Here is a 15,233-nt window from a genome sequence, read left to right on the forward strand (position 1 = left end):
AGATCTATCTCGAAAGAATATTGTGGAAATTAGAATTATGCAAAGATTAGAATTAATGTAAAGTGTTAAAGTAACTGGCACAGGACAGAACTCCAACAATTGGTCACTATAATATGCCTTCCCCTTCATAGGAAATTTGCCCTTTTGGGTTTCTAACGCCACAGATTTAAATGAATATTTGAAAAACCACATAAAAACTAGCTCCTTGGTCCCATCCAAAATAAACAAAGGTGTCCGTACCTGAAATATTTAACAGGTGGATAGTGAACACCTACTGTGTGAACTCGATTTGAATATAATTGTAACTATAGAGGGGCTTATGAGATGCAGAGGTGAGGACCTTAGCCCACTATAGAGGTTCCAGAAAGGGTTCCTAGAGAAGATAACTCCTAAATTGTCTAATGTTATAAAATGGGCTAGGAAAAAGCAGGGAGGAAAGAAGGGAGCAAGTTCTGGGTGAAGTAAGTGACGGCAAAGGCCGGGAGGAGAGCCGTTGCGTGGTATGATGGAGGAGTTGCAAGAGGATAGGCATTACTAAAGCCCCAGGTAGACTGCCAGCCCCGTTAGGCAGAGAGGACGCTGGGAAATTAAAGAAGAGTAAGGTTTAAAGCTCAAAATGCAGTTCCTTAAGAAGACTGTTGGTAGAATTCAACTCGGAAAAAAAAAAAAAAAAAAAAGGTCATCACAGGCCATATCAAGGTCTGAGAATTTTCCAGTAGAAAGCACAAGCATATGGACCTTCAAAACCCAGTGAAAAGCATTTTTTGCAAGCCATGGTGAAATTTTGCCTACTGAAGACAGCTCCCTACAGAACACTGCCCTGCCCAGCAAGACCATTTCTGATGCTGACAGTTATCTGCACCCACTTGGAAGGCTTCAGTGGAATTTGACCTCCTTTAGCCAAGTTAGACGTTTTCTCACACCATCAAAAGTCTTTCCTTTGCCAGGCCAGAGGTGGGTCCTCTTTTTTTCAGTCATGCAAACCAGGCATTAAATGCTCTTCCAATTAGCGTTGGCAACCCTGTGACCTTCCTTTCAGATGAATGACCAGTCAGTGCAAACTCAGGACCCTGTGCTTCTGTTGTCCTTGCTAATGTGGTGACGTCATGATGGTGGGGGGAAAGGAGATTTAATGAACTTTATCCTGTGAATGAAATACCACTGAGACAGAATGTTACTTAAAAGCAGGCACCTCTGCTTCAGAATCTGAGCTGAAAAGGGAGCCCTAAGGCCTCCATTTCATTACTCTGCATTCTGGTAGCTTCCAGGTCTTTCCAAGGTATTCTTCAGAAATTTGTCTCTGATTCCTCCTCAAATCCTCAGATGGAAGAGCCATCAATGATCTTTTCTTTCAACTTAGTCACTAAAAATACTCTCTTTACACAGTACCCCATTAGTATGCAGTGATTTTACTGCATGAAATTTTTAATGATGGGAAATTGAATGACAAAATGAATAATCACCACCTCTAGAAAATGAATTTTTAAAAGGATTGATGTATAGCATATAAGAAGTGCATCGTTAAGTCTGAAATACAGGTGCATGATCGGAGATGTATGTATCCATCTCTGGAGTTTAAAGGCTCCAGGAGCTTTAAAACAAGTATTTAGGAGTGAAATACGTTTGTTACAGCAGATACATAAAAGTCCACCCAGGTTTCTTAGGTTGAATTTCCATAAAGCCTCTGTTGCAGAACTTTCCTTGCTGACCTCTCTTAGAAGAGAAAGAAAATGAGAAAAAAGTCAAGAGTTACATTTAAAGCCATTGTGGTTTATGTGTATTTGAGACCGTTTCAAGTCCATTTATTTCTAGAGCATTTGTCTTCCACAACATGACATACAGTGCTGCCTGACTTTGGCAGTTGCCACTGAGAAAGTTGGTGATGACCAACATGTCAAGCCCTAGGAGGTGGTTGTCTTTGAATTTACCTGTCCTGACTGGTAAGACCTTACAGCTCTCTGCCTTTGCCCATGCTGGGAAAGTGAGAATGTACTTCCTCTCCACACCTCTTCCTCAATTTGCAGGTCAGAGATAACACAAGCCCTATCCTTTGACACTTCCTTCCTATAGCTTCCCTCTTCCAGCCATCTGTGCTAATGACCAAGGTCAGGGTCAGAGGGACAATCACAGTACCTTTTTTTTTTTTTTTTTTAAAGACAGGGTCTCACCGTCACCCAGGCTGGAGTACAGTGGCGTAATCATAACTTGCTATGGCCTCACTCTTAGGCTCAAGTTATCCTCCCGCCTCAGCTTCCTAAGTAGCTGGGACTGCAAGCACATACCGCTGCGCCCAGCTAAATTTTTTTTTGAGATGGAGTCTCGCTCTGTCGCCCAGGCTGGAGTGCAGTGGCACAATCTTGGCTCACTGCAAGCTCTGCCTTCTGGGTTCATGCCATTCTCCTGCCTCAGCCTCCTGAGTAGCTAGGACTACAGGCACCTGCCACCAAGCCAGTCTAATTTTTTGTACTTTTTAGTAGAGACGGGGTTTCACCGTGTTAGCCAGGATGGTCTCCATCACCTGACTTCGTGATCTGCCCACCTCGGCCTCCCAAAGTGCGCCCAGCTAATTTTAAAAATTTTCTGTAGAGACAGAATCTTGCTTTGTTTCACAGGATGGTCTTAAACTCCTGTCTTCAAGTGATCCCCCCTCCTCAGCCTCCCAAACTGCTGAGATTAGAGGCGTAAACCACTGTGTCTGGTCCCCAGTAGCATTCTTGATTTTAGGGCCTATGTGACCTCCAACAGATAAAAGAAATAAACCCTAGATATCCCAAGGCATCAAATTACATAATGAATCAACTTCTCTGCGTCTAGAGTGGTACTAGTTATGTACCAGTCTTGAGAGAATAGTACTGAAATCAATTTCTTGTTCTGTGGTTCAGATAAAGAGCCCTGGTTCAGAAAGTTAAACTATCCTTCCTCCAGGATTATGGGGGAAAATGGAGCTGGGTCAGGAATCCAGCCAGGTCATGTTTTGCTGAGATGAGAGTTGAAGAGTACAGAGAAGGAAATGATCCCCTGGATACCTTGAATGGGTTTCTGCTCACATACACACCGGAAAAATTGGGCGCCTTCAGCTTTGATATTAACATTCATTTATTTGCTCACTCAAAAAACTTCGGATATCAGTTTAAGAGTGATCAGTCTCCTGGATTTGCCTAGGACTGGAGATTTTCCTGGAATGCTAGATTTTCAGTGCTAAAACCAGACAGTTCCAAGCAAACCAGGGTGGTTGGTGGGTCACTTTAGAAACCATGACCACTCATTCTATAAATGCCGGTAGCCTTTGAGGTGCTAGAATTGTGCTGTGCTGAAGATGAACATGGGAGACCATGGAAGCACATGATGGACAAGCTAATGGGTAAGTGGGGAGCTTCCTAGAGCATGTGATCCGTAGAAGTTTGGGTAGAGGTGGAGAAAGAGGAAAAGGGTGTTTGAGACAGAGAAAAGAAACACAAAGGAACAGAGTCATCATCATTACCATCTCCATTGTCAACATCATCCTCAGGTCCACTCTCCACACTACACCTCCTCCACGGTCCCTGGAAGCAGGCTCTGGGCTGTTTGAACAAGGAATTCTGTGGTCCTGGGGATCTGGTGTAACCTAGAAGGGGTAGCAGTGTGTGGGCTCTGGGTGAGGAAGTCCCCTTGGCCTGTGTGCAGAGTACCCCTGGAGGAAGGACAGAACAGGGCCCTCTAAAGAGAGGCTAAGGGAGCTTCTCTCTTACCCAAGTCTGTAGGTGGTCCTGAAAATGCCTGCTGGCAACACCTCCTAGAGGCCCCCGGCATCACATCCAAAACTGAACACATGGTCTTTTCACCCAGACATCCTCTCCTCTATTCTGGTCTCGTTAAAAAGTGCCTCCCTCACTCTGTCACCAAAGCTACACTGAACCACTCCCAGGTACCTGGATGTGCTGTGCACTTTCCCACTCCCATGTCTTTGCGTGTGCTGCTCCCTCTGCCTGGAAATTCTTTTCCTCCTTTTCCACTGCCTGCTGAACATCTGCTTATACTTGACCCAAGCATCATATCCCCTGTGAAGTCTTCCTAACTCCACCAGCACCTCTCCTTGTGACTCAAAGTGAAATAATCATTATCTCTCAAAATATCCTTAAAACTTGATGGTACTATTTTCTTACAGGTTGGTTGCCCCAACGAGGCTGAGCTCCTTGAGGGACTTTATTTATGTCTGTACCCTTACCACCTGGCATGATGCTGGGACAGTCGATGCTAAATACATTTTGTTGAATGGATAGGTAGATGAATGAACAAAAATATTATCATTTTTGTACATGCCTTTTTCACATGGCTTTTAATATTCAGATGGTGGTTTACAAAGCATAGGTTGTCTTAAAAATGATGAAAAAAATTTTTATCAGAGAAAGTAGCCAGCAGGGCAATTCTAATCTTCTTATGGAAGTTATTATTTAAATCAATTTGAAAATGGTAAATATGCCAGGTGCCATGGCTCACACCTGTAATCCCAGCACTTTGGGAGGCCAAGGCTGGTGGATCACGAGGTCAGGAGTTCAAGACCAGCCTGGCCAAGATGGTGAAACCCCGTCTCTACTAAAAATACAGAAATTAGCTGAGTGTGGTGGCGCACGCCTGTAGCCCCAGCTATTTGGGAGGCTGAAGCAGAGAACTGCTTGAACCCAGGAGGTGGATGTTGCAGTGAGCTGAGATCGTGCCTCTGCACTCCAGCCTAGGCAATAGAGCTGGACTCTGTCTCAAAAAAAAAAAAAAGAAAAAAGAAACAGAAAATGCTAAATACATACTTGTTCAAATATAGCTTTCATCTTTGGGTTTTTATATTTTACAATAATTCTGTATACAATTTTTAAATTGTGGTTTTTCTCATCTTATTTAGAGAATTTATGGTTCAGACCATATTAGCTTCATGACATTATGAATTAAAGCAATTAACCACCAAATAATTAAGCTGTAAAAATGTTGTACTTTCACTCTGAATGGTTTCACAGAAACGAGGGGATTGATGTTTTGCTGTATTGTTGGCAGCATGGAAGGTTATATGGAGGTGTGAATTTTTGCAAAGGTACCTCAAAGTGTAACTTCATTTTCTTCATATTGGCTTGCTTTTTAAGTATCTTTTGGCTAGTTTGACAGGTAGAAATTGGGATGCCCATTCTCAAGGCTGGGAATATGGCATTGCTGAGTACCTCTCTGTCCTTTTTCACACTGTCTTCCATTCCCATTTAACTAGCTAGTCAATATTTCTAGGCTCTGCTTGTGGAACTTGGAGTAAACCATTGTCTGCTTTGAAAGATTTTTTTAATGTTCTAAATGAACTACCTACCCATCTTCTTTCTCTTCTTCATATTTCAATATTCTTTGTTCTGTGCTCAGGATCACGTTATCTATCATATCTCCTATGGAACTGTTGGTAACAATGTCAGTTTGGAAGCTCATCTGCCATTTTTGCTCTCTGTTTGAGATGCACTGACCTCTCTTCTGAAGGGAAACCAGGAACCAGGGGCCAGACAGTCTGAGAAGGCAGCTGTCACCGTGATGAGGGCATGGGATCAGATGTGTACCCTGTTAAGGCTGGATTGGAAGGGTGTGGATTAATTCCTGAACATGACAAATCCCTCATGTTATTCGTTTTTATTTTTGATGCTCTGAACTCACGTCAGTACAAGAAAGAGAGTATATGTGCTGGGGAATTTTCCCCTCCTGTGGCTTCAGAATATCTGCAGAGAGCCTTTCCTGGAAGGAAAGAGCTTAGTTTCCTCTCTGTATGAGGAAATAGGAGTCACTTAGGGAATATATCTTTCTTCTTTACAATAACAGGATTGATTAGGAATGAAAGGAATGAAAGAGCTTGTGTTTTGCTAGGGGTAAGCTTTTTTATTTTATTTTATTTTTTTTTTTTTTTTGACGGGGTTTAACCATGTTGGCCAGGCTGGTATTGAGCTCCTGACCTCAAGTGATTTATCCGTCTTGGCCTCCCAAAGTGCTGGGATTACAGGTGTGAGCCACTGTACCCGGCCAGGGGTAAGTTTTTTATTTTTTATTTATTTATTTTTTTTGAGACATGGTTTCACTCTGTTGCTCAGGCTAGAGTGCAGTTGTACAATCTCAGCTCACTGCAACCTCTCCCTTCTGTGTTCAAGCAATTCTCATTCCTCAGCCTCCCAAGTAGGTGGGATTACAGGCACACACCACCTTGCCTGGCTAATTTTTGTATTATTAGTAGTGATGGGATTTTACCATGTTGGCCAGGTTGGTCCCAAACTCCTAACCTTAAGTAATCTGCCCACCTTGGCCTCCCAAAGTGCTGGGATAATAGGCATGAGCCTCCACGCCCGGCCAAGCGGTAAGCTTTTTAATGACAAAATATTTCCTTAGAAATTTTATTTTTCAATTTAATTTGAAAGATTTCAAATGTACGAAAAGTTGAAAAATAGTGTCTTAACCACTCATATACTATCCACTTAAGTTCAACAATGGCTGATGTTTGCTCCATTTGCTTTACTTTCTCTGTTTCTGTCTCTCCCTTTCTCTATACACACATAAACATATACACCACCTAGAGACATGCAGATTTTTTTTAAGTGAATCATTTTAAAGTTGTAGGCATCATACATCAGCCCCAAATTCCAGCATATTTCTCCTAAGAACGAGGATATTCTCCTGTAAAACCGTAACACCATTATCAAACTGTTTAAAAAATTGCGTATCAGCTGGGCACAGCGGCTCATGCCTATAATCCCAGCACTTTGGGAGGCCAAGGCTGATGGATCGCTTGAGCCTAGGAGTTTAAGACCAGCCTGGGCAACATGGTGAAACCCCATCTCTACTAAAAATACAAAAATTACCTAGGCATGGTGGCGTATACCTATAGTTCCAGCTACTTGGGAGGCTGAGATGGGAAGATCACCTGAGCCTAGGAGGCAGAGGTTGCAGTGACTATGATCGCACCACTGCAGTCCAGCCTGGGCAACAGAGTGAGACCTTGCTTCAAAAAATTAAATAAATTCCACATCATCTTAGATCTCATCTATATTTAAGTTTCCCCAATTGTTCCCCAAATGCTTTTATAGCTGTTTTATTTTCTCTAACTCAGATCCAACAAGAGCCATACTTTGCAAAGTAATATCTCTTTAGACTTTTTATTTATTTATTTATTTATTTATTTATTTACTTATTTATTTATGAGACAGCCTTGCTCTGTTGCTCAGGCTGGAGTGCGATGTGGCGTGATCCTAGCTTACTGTAGCCTCGAACTCCTGGGCTCAAGTGACTTTCCTGCCTCAGCCTCCCAAGTAGGTGGGTCTACAGGCATATGCCACCACACCTAGCTAATAGACTCTTTTTTTTTTTTTTTTTTTTTTTAGATGGAGTCTCTCTGTGTCATCCAGGCTGGAATGCAGTGGCATGATCTCAGGTCAGTGCAACCTCCACCTTCCAGGTTCAAGCAATTTTCCTGCCTCAGCCTCCCAAGTAGCTGGGATTACGGGCATCCACCATGACGCCCGGCTTATTTTTGTATTTTTAGTAGAGATGGGATTTCACCATGTTAGCCAGGCTGATTTTGAACTCCTGATCTCAAGTGATCCACTCACCTCAGCCTCCCAAAGTGCTGAGATTACAGGTGTGAGTCACCGTGCCCTGCCTAGACTCTTTATTCCTTTAATCTAGATCAGTTCTCCCACCTTTGCTTGTTTATTCATGACATTGATATTTTTGAAGACTCAGGACAATTTTCTTTTAAAATATTTACATTTTAGATTTGTCTAATTGTTTCCTCATGGTGTCATTTAACTTGTACCTGTATCTCTGCATTTCCTCTAAACTAGAATTTAGTCTAAAGGCTTAACAAGATTCAGGTTGAAGACTTTTGGCAAAAATACTTCGCAGGTAATATTTGTGTATTTCACGCTGCATAATCTCAAGAGCATCTAATAGCAATTGTTTCACTATTAGTGATGATACATTTGATCACTTAGTTATGATGACATTTACCAGACATCACCATTGTAAAGATACATTTCCCACTTTAAGTCATCTGTGGGGCAAAGCTCTGTCTTTGTATGAATATTCTGTTTCCCCAAATCTTTACCTAGTGATTTTATCACCCATTGATGATCCTTGTCTAAATCAATAATTACATTGTAGGTTGAAAAATTATGGTTTTTCTATTCTGTAACCCCTTCTACATGTACTAGCTAGCATTCTTTTTGTAAAGAAGTATTTTCTTTTCCCTTTCTCTCTTGTTGTAAGCATTACTATTGACTGGAAGTTTTTTTTCAATTCAGTGTATTATAATCAGTTACATTCACATTAAGTTCTGGTGCACAAGTTGTCTCAAATTTGGCCAGTATGAGCTGTTCAAGCAGCTCCTGTGTCCTTTTGTGTTTTTGTTATGTCTCCATCCATTTTTGGGTATTTTCTTGCTTTCTGGCACAAAATGTTCCAGACTCACCTTGTGCTTCCTCTGCTTGGACCCACGATCAGCATTTTATTCAAGGATTCTCAGAGACTTTTAATACATCCTTTTTTTTTTTCGTTCTAAACTTTTAAAAAGTCACCATTTTATATATTTTGCACTCATCCTGTCCATAAACACTTCGATGGCTCTCCCTAGGTCTTCAAAAACTTTTCTTCTCAATACAGCCTTTATTCTGAACCCTTGCTCTCAGCACTCAATTCTTCATGCCATCTCCGTGTAGCTCCTTCAGTTCTTCCTGAAGGTGTCATATTTGGGAGTGTAAAAAGTGAGCACTGGATCACACTGGAATATGGATAATATCATAAAGCCCACTGGGAAGCAGCAGGTGAAAGGTTGAGATAGGCAGAGCCTGGACAAGAGAAAGCATGTACCCTCAGCCAGCAGGATGCAATTATAACTGCCTTTGGCAGAGAGGCCATATCTTCCCACAGCCTCTACTCTCATCTTCACACTTGCTGCTGCTGCTGCTGCTGCTGGTGTTGCTGCTGCTTTGTGGCACTTTCCTGGGAGGCAGAGAAGCCTTGGAAAGAACAGGAGCTTTGCTTTATTCTAAGAGTTCAATTCTTGGTCTCCTTAGGGAGACCCCAAGGTCAGGAGAGAAAAAGAGTGACAGCTATTGCCCCAGTTCCCCATTCCAATATTCATACAAACCCATAAGACTTTTATTTTGACTATTTTTATAGGAATCACCCATGTTAATTTTCTCTTATGTTCAAGTTTCTTTATTTGAGTATATTTTGTCTTATATACAGCCATACCACCCTGAATGCACCCAATCTTGTCTGAATGTATTTGGTCTAGATTTACTGTGTCTCTTAGTAGTAAAAAAAAAAACGAATAATTTTACTTGCCAGTGATTCTTAGTTAACTTTATCATATTAAAACTTTTGGCCGGGCGCGGTGGCTCAAGCCTGTAATCCCAGCACTTTGGGAGGCCGAGACGGGCGGATCACGAGGTCAGGAGTTCGAGACCATCCTGGCTAACACGGTGAAACCCCGTCTCTACTAAAAAATACAAAAAACTAGCCGGGCGAGGTGGCGGGCGCCTGTAGTCCCGGCTACTCGGGAGGCTGAGGCAGGAGAATGGCGTAAAAACCCGGGAGGCAGAGCTTGCAGTGAGCTGAGATCCGGCCACTGCACTCCAGCCTGGGCGACACAGCGAGACTCCGTCTCAAAAAAAAAAAAAAAAAACTTTTAGTTGTGAACAAAAGGTCTCCTTCAGCAGTGTCCTTCTGTGTCTAGTGAGTTATCTCCAGCAAGCCCCGCGTTCTGTTTCCCCTCCCCAGCAAGCACCTCATGGGCTGTGCTCTCTTTTGTCTCCGAGTCATTTGACATTGTATAGGGGACCCCACACTGCACAGGGACTACTCAGGAAGTAGAGATTTGCATCCACATCACCACCAACTAGCTCTGTCATCTGGAATAAGTCGCATAGCCTCTCTGGGCCTCAGATGGCAAGTCTGTCACATTATCTCTTGATCTAAAGGAGATTAGTAAAGTCCCTTTGGATAGTAAGAACCAGCATAATATTAACTTTTCTTGCTGTCACTTAACAATATGAATTGGTTTCGTGTAAGAACCAGGTGCTCGTTGGATTAAATTTAGAAAATTAGCCTGCCTGCAGTCTGTCTCTCTGCCTTTCTCTCTCTCACCCTCACTAAAAGCAGCACATGCACGCTGCTAGGAATCCTTTCCCTCAAATTATAGATTGTTTGAGTGGGAAGAGATTTCAGAGGTCATTTAGTGCAACCCTCTAATGAGGAAATTCAGACCCTAAAGTTGGGGTGATTTGCACAAGATCCTGCATAGTTGGAGAAAGAGTCAGATCTAGAACCCATTTCCCTGGCTCCAATCTGTCTCCTGTATCATATCCATGACTGACTCCCATTACTACCCTCTTTAAAATTCTGCTGATTCTCTAACCCAGCCATAGCAATTGCAGTAACCCCCATATTCCACATTTATCACATCTTCATGGGTGTTTTTATTATTTTGTTGTTGTTGTTGTTTCTTGAGACAGGGTCTCACTTCAGTTGCCCAGGCTAGAGTGCAATGGCATAATCTTAGATCTTGGTTCACTGTATCCTTGACCTCCTGGGCTCAGATGATTCTCCCACCTCAGCCTCCTGAGTAGCTGGGACTACAGGAGTGCAATACCACATCTGGCTAATTTTTTGTATTTTTAGTAGAGATGATGTTTTGCCATGTTGTACAGGCTGATCTCAAACTTCTGGGTTCAAGCGATCTGCCTCTGCCTCCTAAAATGCTGGGATTACAGGCATAAGCCACCATGCCCAGGCTATGTGCGTTTTTAATCACTTCTCATTATGCTAAGAGTAACTAACTTTTTCAAACACTATATCCACTATGTTGTAGGAACTGTGCTAAGCATTTTACATTTAGTGTCACATTGAATCCCCATGTGACTTATAGGGTCAGTTCTGCAACCACTCAAGTTTACAGATGGAGTAACTAAGACATAAAGGATTTACATAATTTGCCCAAAGTCACACAGCTAGTAGTCTTAGATTTCTAACTCATTTCTGCCTGAATCCCAGACTCAAAACAGTGTGCTTTTCTGCTTGGGAGTACTTGTTTTCATTCACTCATTCATTAATCACATAGGTTCTTCAGTACCTGCTAGTGCCCAACACTGGACTAGGCACTAGGAGAACAAAGAAAGAAACAGAGGCCAGGCGCAGTGGCTAACACCTGTAATCCCAGCACTTTGGGAGGCTGAGGCAGGTGGATCACTTGAGGTCAGGAATTCAAAACCAGCCTGCCCAATATGGTGAAACCCTGTCTCTGCTAAAAATACAAAAATTAGCCGGATGTGGTGGTGTGCAGTTATAATTGCATCCTGCTGGCTGAGGGTCCATGCTTTTCTCTTGTTCAGACCCTGCCTGTCTCAACCTTTCATCTGCCGCTTCCCAGCTACTTGGGAGGCTGAGACGCGAGAATCACTTGAACCCTGGAGGAAGAGGTTGCAGTGAGCCGAGATCGCGCCACTGCACTCCGGCCTGGGCGACAGAGTAAGACTCTGTCTCAAAATAAATAAATAAATAAATATCCTTTCTAACTGGAGATACAAAAATCCATAAAGTAGCTAGAATACAATTCAAGGCAACATGTGTGATACAGAAATTCCAAGTAGTTCTTTTTGATGTCTAAAACTTTTATGACTAACAACCTTTCTGAAGGCAAGATTTAAACCTGTGGTTTCTAGGCCAGGCGCGGTGGCTCACGTCTGTAATTCCGCCACTTTGGGAGGCTGAGGCGGGCGGATCACCTGAGGTCAGGAGTTCGAGACCAGTGTGGCCAACATGGTGAAACCCTGTCTCTACTGAAAATACAAAAAATTAGCCAGGCATGGTGGCCAATGCCTGTAATCCCAGCTACTTGGGAGACTGAAGCAGGAGAATCACTTGAACCCAGGAGGCGGAGGTTGCAGTCAGCCGAGATTGCACCACTGCACTCCCGCCTGGATGACAGAGTGAGACTTTGTCTCAAAAAAAATAAATAAATACAAATTAAAAATCTGTGGTTTCTAGAATATAATGGGCTGCAGACAGAAGTAATTCTTGTCAGACAGAAAATAGAGATTGGAGTTGAGAAAGCAGGTTTACTGCTGAGAGGCAAACTAAAGTCATGGGTTCATATGGAATTTACAGATCCCACTAAAATTGTGTTAACAAACAATCAGCAATAAGAAAAGTTGAATACCTACTATATGCTAGGTACCATGATGGGTGCCTGGAAGATAGAAAGACAAGGTAGACAACCAGAACATTCAGCCCAGTCAGAAGTAAAGCCAGGTTTGGGTGCGTATAATACCTTATTGTGGATGTGATCACAAGTGACTGAGATTTAGGATTGTCTGAAGCATCTTGGAAAAGAGAATTATTTTCCACTGGGAGGTAGAAAATGACAAACTGAGATATTCTAGGAGTTTAAGAAGAGGAGACACAGTTTAGGGTTTGAAGTGAGGACGTGAAAGTAGGCCTGGCAGCCCTCCAGTCTTTTCTTTGTCCTCTACGTCAAGGGGCAGGTTCCCTTAAGATTGGAGTTTGATTTACTTTAATTGTACTAGTCTAGACCAACTCATTCCTGAGGTTGCTACACACTTATGAGTGAATCGTTTAACTATTTGTATTTCCTTGCTAGACTTTGGAATTATTGAGTCAACTTAAAAGCTTAAAAACAATACATTTGGTCAGTTTGGCCTATGGCACAGTTTAGTTTGAACAGAGATATCTGAATCTCTTCATTGGAGACTGCTTCACAGTTATTGAATTATGGAGTAAACATAATACTGTCATTAACAGTACAAAATCATTTCTTCCAATAATGATGTTGGCTAATGACTTCCTCTCCACTAAAACTTTGCATCCTTCATTCTGGAGTTTTATGATGCAGTAAAATAAAAGAAACAGTAACAACAACAAACGGAGTTTTCTGAGGAGAGATATTAATTCTTCAGACAGCTTTTCTAGCTCTTTAGACATTAGTTTTAATACATTAAAATATGCCAACTAGCCTTGAGGGAGTTAAAATAAATGGCCTCCCAAGGTTCTTCCCAGCCCCAGCATTCTGAGATACTTCACCTAGGCATTGATCCCTTTTTCAGTGATTTCACTTGTGCAGTGTGCATTTATTCCAGTAAGCACTGGGCTGTGAAAGTTACACAATCCTTTTGCAAAAGGGTTGAAGTTGAACAGGTTTTTACAATATGGCAGGCTCCTGAAGGGCTATCTTCCTAGAGGTTCCAGCCCAACCGACAAGCTGCCTCCTTTTACACAGGTCTGTGCTGTGTAGTTTTATAAATTGAAAATGGAAAATTTCCCCCCTGACTTTGAGGGCAGTATATTTGTAGTTCTGTGGTATGTGATGATCTAATACCCTGAAAGCCTGTTACCATGCGACAAAAGCTGAGGTCAATTATGATTCCCCATCAGTGACCCACAGCATCTCTCATGCTTTTCTCTGCAGTCTATTTTGAAGAGCAGACACTGTAACATTTTTAAAGGGAACAAGAATTATTATTCCAATGATAAACTGCTACACAGGCAGACATTCTTTTATGATTCATTGAAGTGCAGGTCTTAAGAGGTTATGCATTCTGTCTCAGTGTTTATTAAAGAGAGTGAAGACAAATAGATCAGAGAACAAATCAAATGTTGCACATCATAGATGCCAAGCACAACAGAATAATCCTCCAATGTTAATATATAGGCTACATAACCCCACTGGGCAAAAACATGTTTTATTCAGGAAAACAACAAATCAAGTAATCTCTCTATAGAAAGCCATTTACAACTCATTTGGAAATTGAATTCAAAATCTTTAATAAAGCCTGTTTATACCAAAGATGAAGGAGTTTCAAATAAATAAAATAAAAAGCAATGATAAATTAGCTTCCTAGCCTTTATATGTTTATTACATTGTAATCATTCAAACCCGCTGAAGTCAAATTTGTTTTACCAGTTTCCTAAATTCAATCCAATGAGCTCCTGGTTCTTACACAAAACCAATTTATATTGTTAAGTGACAGCAAGAAAAATTAATATTGTGCTGGTTCTTAATATCCAAAGGGACTTTACTAAATGTAAATAATAGGATTTTACCATCCAGAAATCTATTATTCAAATGTAAATTCTTAGCACATATTCTGATACCCTTAAAATGGCAATGAAATAAAAAGCTGACCCTGGGGAACATGTCATACCCAACATGTTAAATAGGATGCCTAGGGCCTTGGTTAGAAAATAAAGAGCCATGCTAGAATTGTATTGAAAAATCATGATGACAAAGCCGTTTCCATTTAAAAATCACAGTTCATCAACATCATCTAATCAATGGCTGGAAATGAATGGAGAGGTGGTCTCATTCTGCTCTCTGCTTAGCACCCAGCTTTGGATAATGCATTCGCATCACTAGCTACAAATCAGGCCAAGAGACTCTGCTCAGCAAATTCCCTAGGACAGCAGGGTCTCTCCTCGGCAGAGGCCCAAGCTGGGCTGAAACCTCCCTGCTGCTGCCTGCTGCAGACCTTCCTCCCCCGATCCCCTCTCAGCCTCTGGGATGCCAGCTTTCCCAGGAAATCCAAAATGCTTTCCCTTGTAGGAGCCTGAACACACACAATCTTTCTCAACACTGGGACTGCAAAGGCCTTAAAACATTTACTCCTCCCAAGTCTGCCTTATTAAACGATGTGAGATATTTTTCTTAACTGGGATTCTCTGACGGAGGTTGCTGTTTGAAAGGAGACCTGTGGCCATGTGGGGCAGGTCTGAGATAGGCTCTATTTAAGCCAGGCACTTCAGGTCATTCCACTCTGCCTTGTTTTCAGTCGAGGGAAGGGAGGGATGATGATTCCTCTCGGGGGAATGTGGGAGGAAAGGTAAACAGTGCACGTGAACTGCCAAGAGCTGCCTAGAACCAAGAAAGGCACATTCTCTCCTTCCCATTCATGGGGCAAATATTTACTGAGCCAGGACTCTGCATAGCGTTGCATGTGACTGGGTAATGGCTTCACAGGACCCAGAGTTTTAGGACTATCGAGGTTCCCTGTTTTCACCTAGCTAAGCTTGTATGGGGAATGGGGAAAAAAGTATTTCATAGACAGGCAGACCTGGTTTAAATCCTGTGGCACCACTTAATAGCTGTTGCCTTTGAGGGAGTCACTTGGCCTCTCTGAGCTTCGGTTTCCTCGCTTGTACCATGCAGGATAACAGCATTTATCTTGGAGCGTTGCTGT

General features: G+C 42.1%; 1 long non-coding RNA gene across 1 annotated transcript in view; it reads right to left on the bottom strand.

Annotated features, from left to right (window-relative positions):
* Positions 1–13,438: 13,438 nt before the first annotated feature.
* LOC105464983 (uncharacterized) overlaps positions 13,439–15,233 on the bottom strand; it is a 167,543-nt gene continuing 165,748 nt past the window's right edge. The window contains exon 6 of the long non-coding RNA XR_977196.2: positions 13,439–15,229. This is a non-coding gene — a long non-coding RNA (uncharacterized lncRNA). The remainder of the gene's footprint in view (positions 15,230–15,233) is intronic.

This window comes from Macaca nemestrina, chromosome 13 (assembly GCF_043159975.1).
Source record: "Macaca nemestrina isolate mMacNem1 chromosome 13, mMacNem.hap1, whole genome shotgun sequence".
Lineage (NCBI taxonomy): Eukaryota > Metazoa > Chordata > Mammalia > Primates > Cercopithecidae > Macaca > Macaca nemestrina.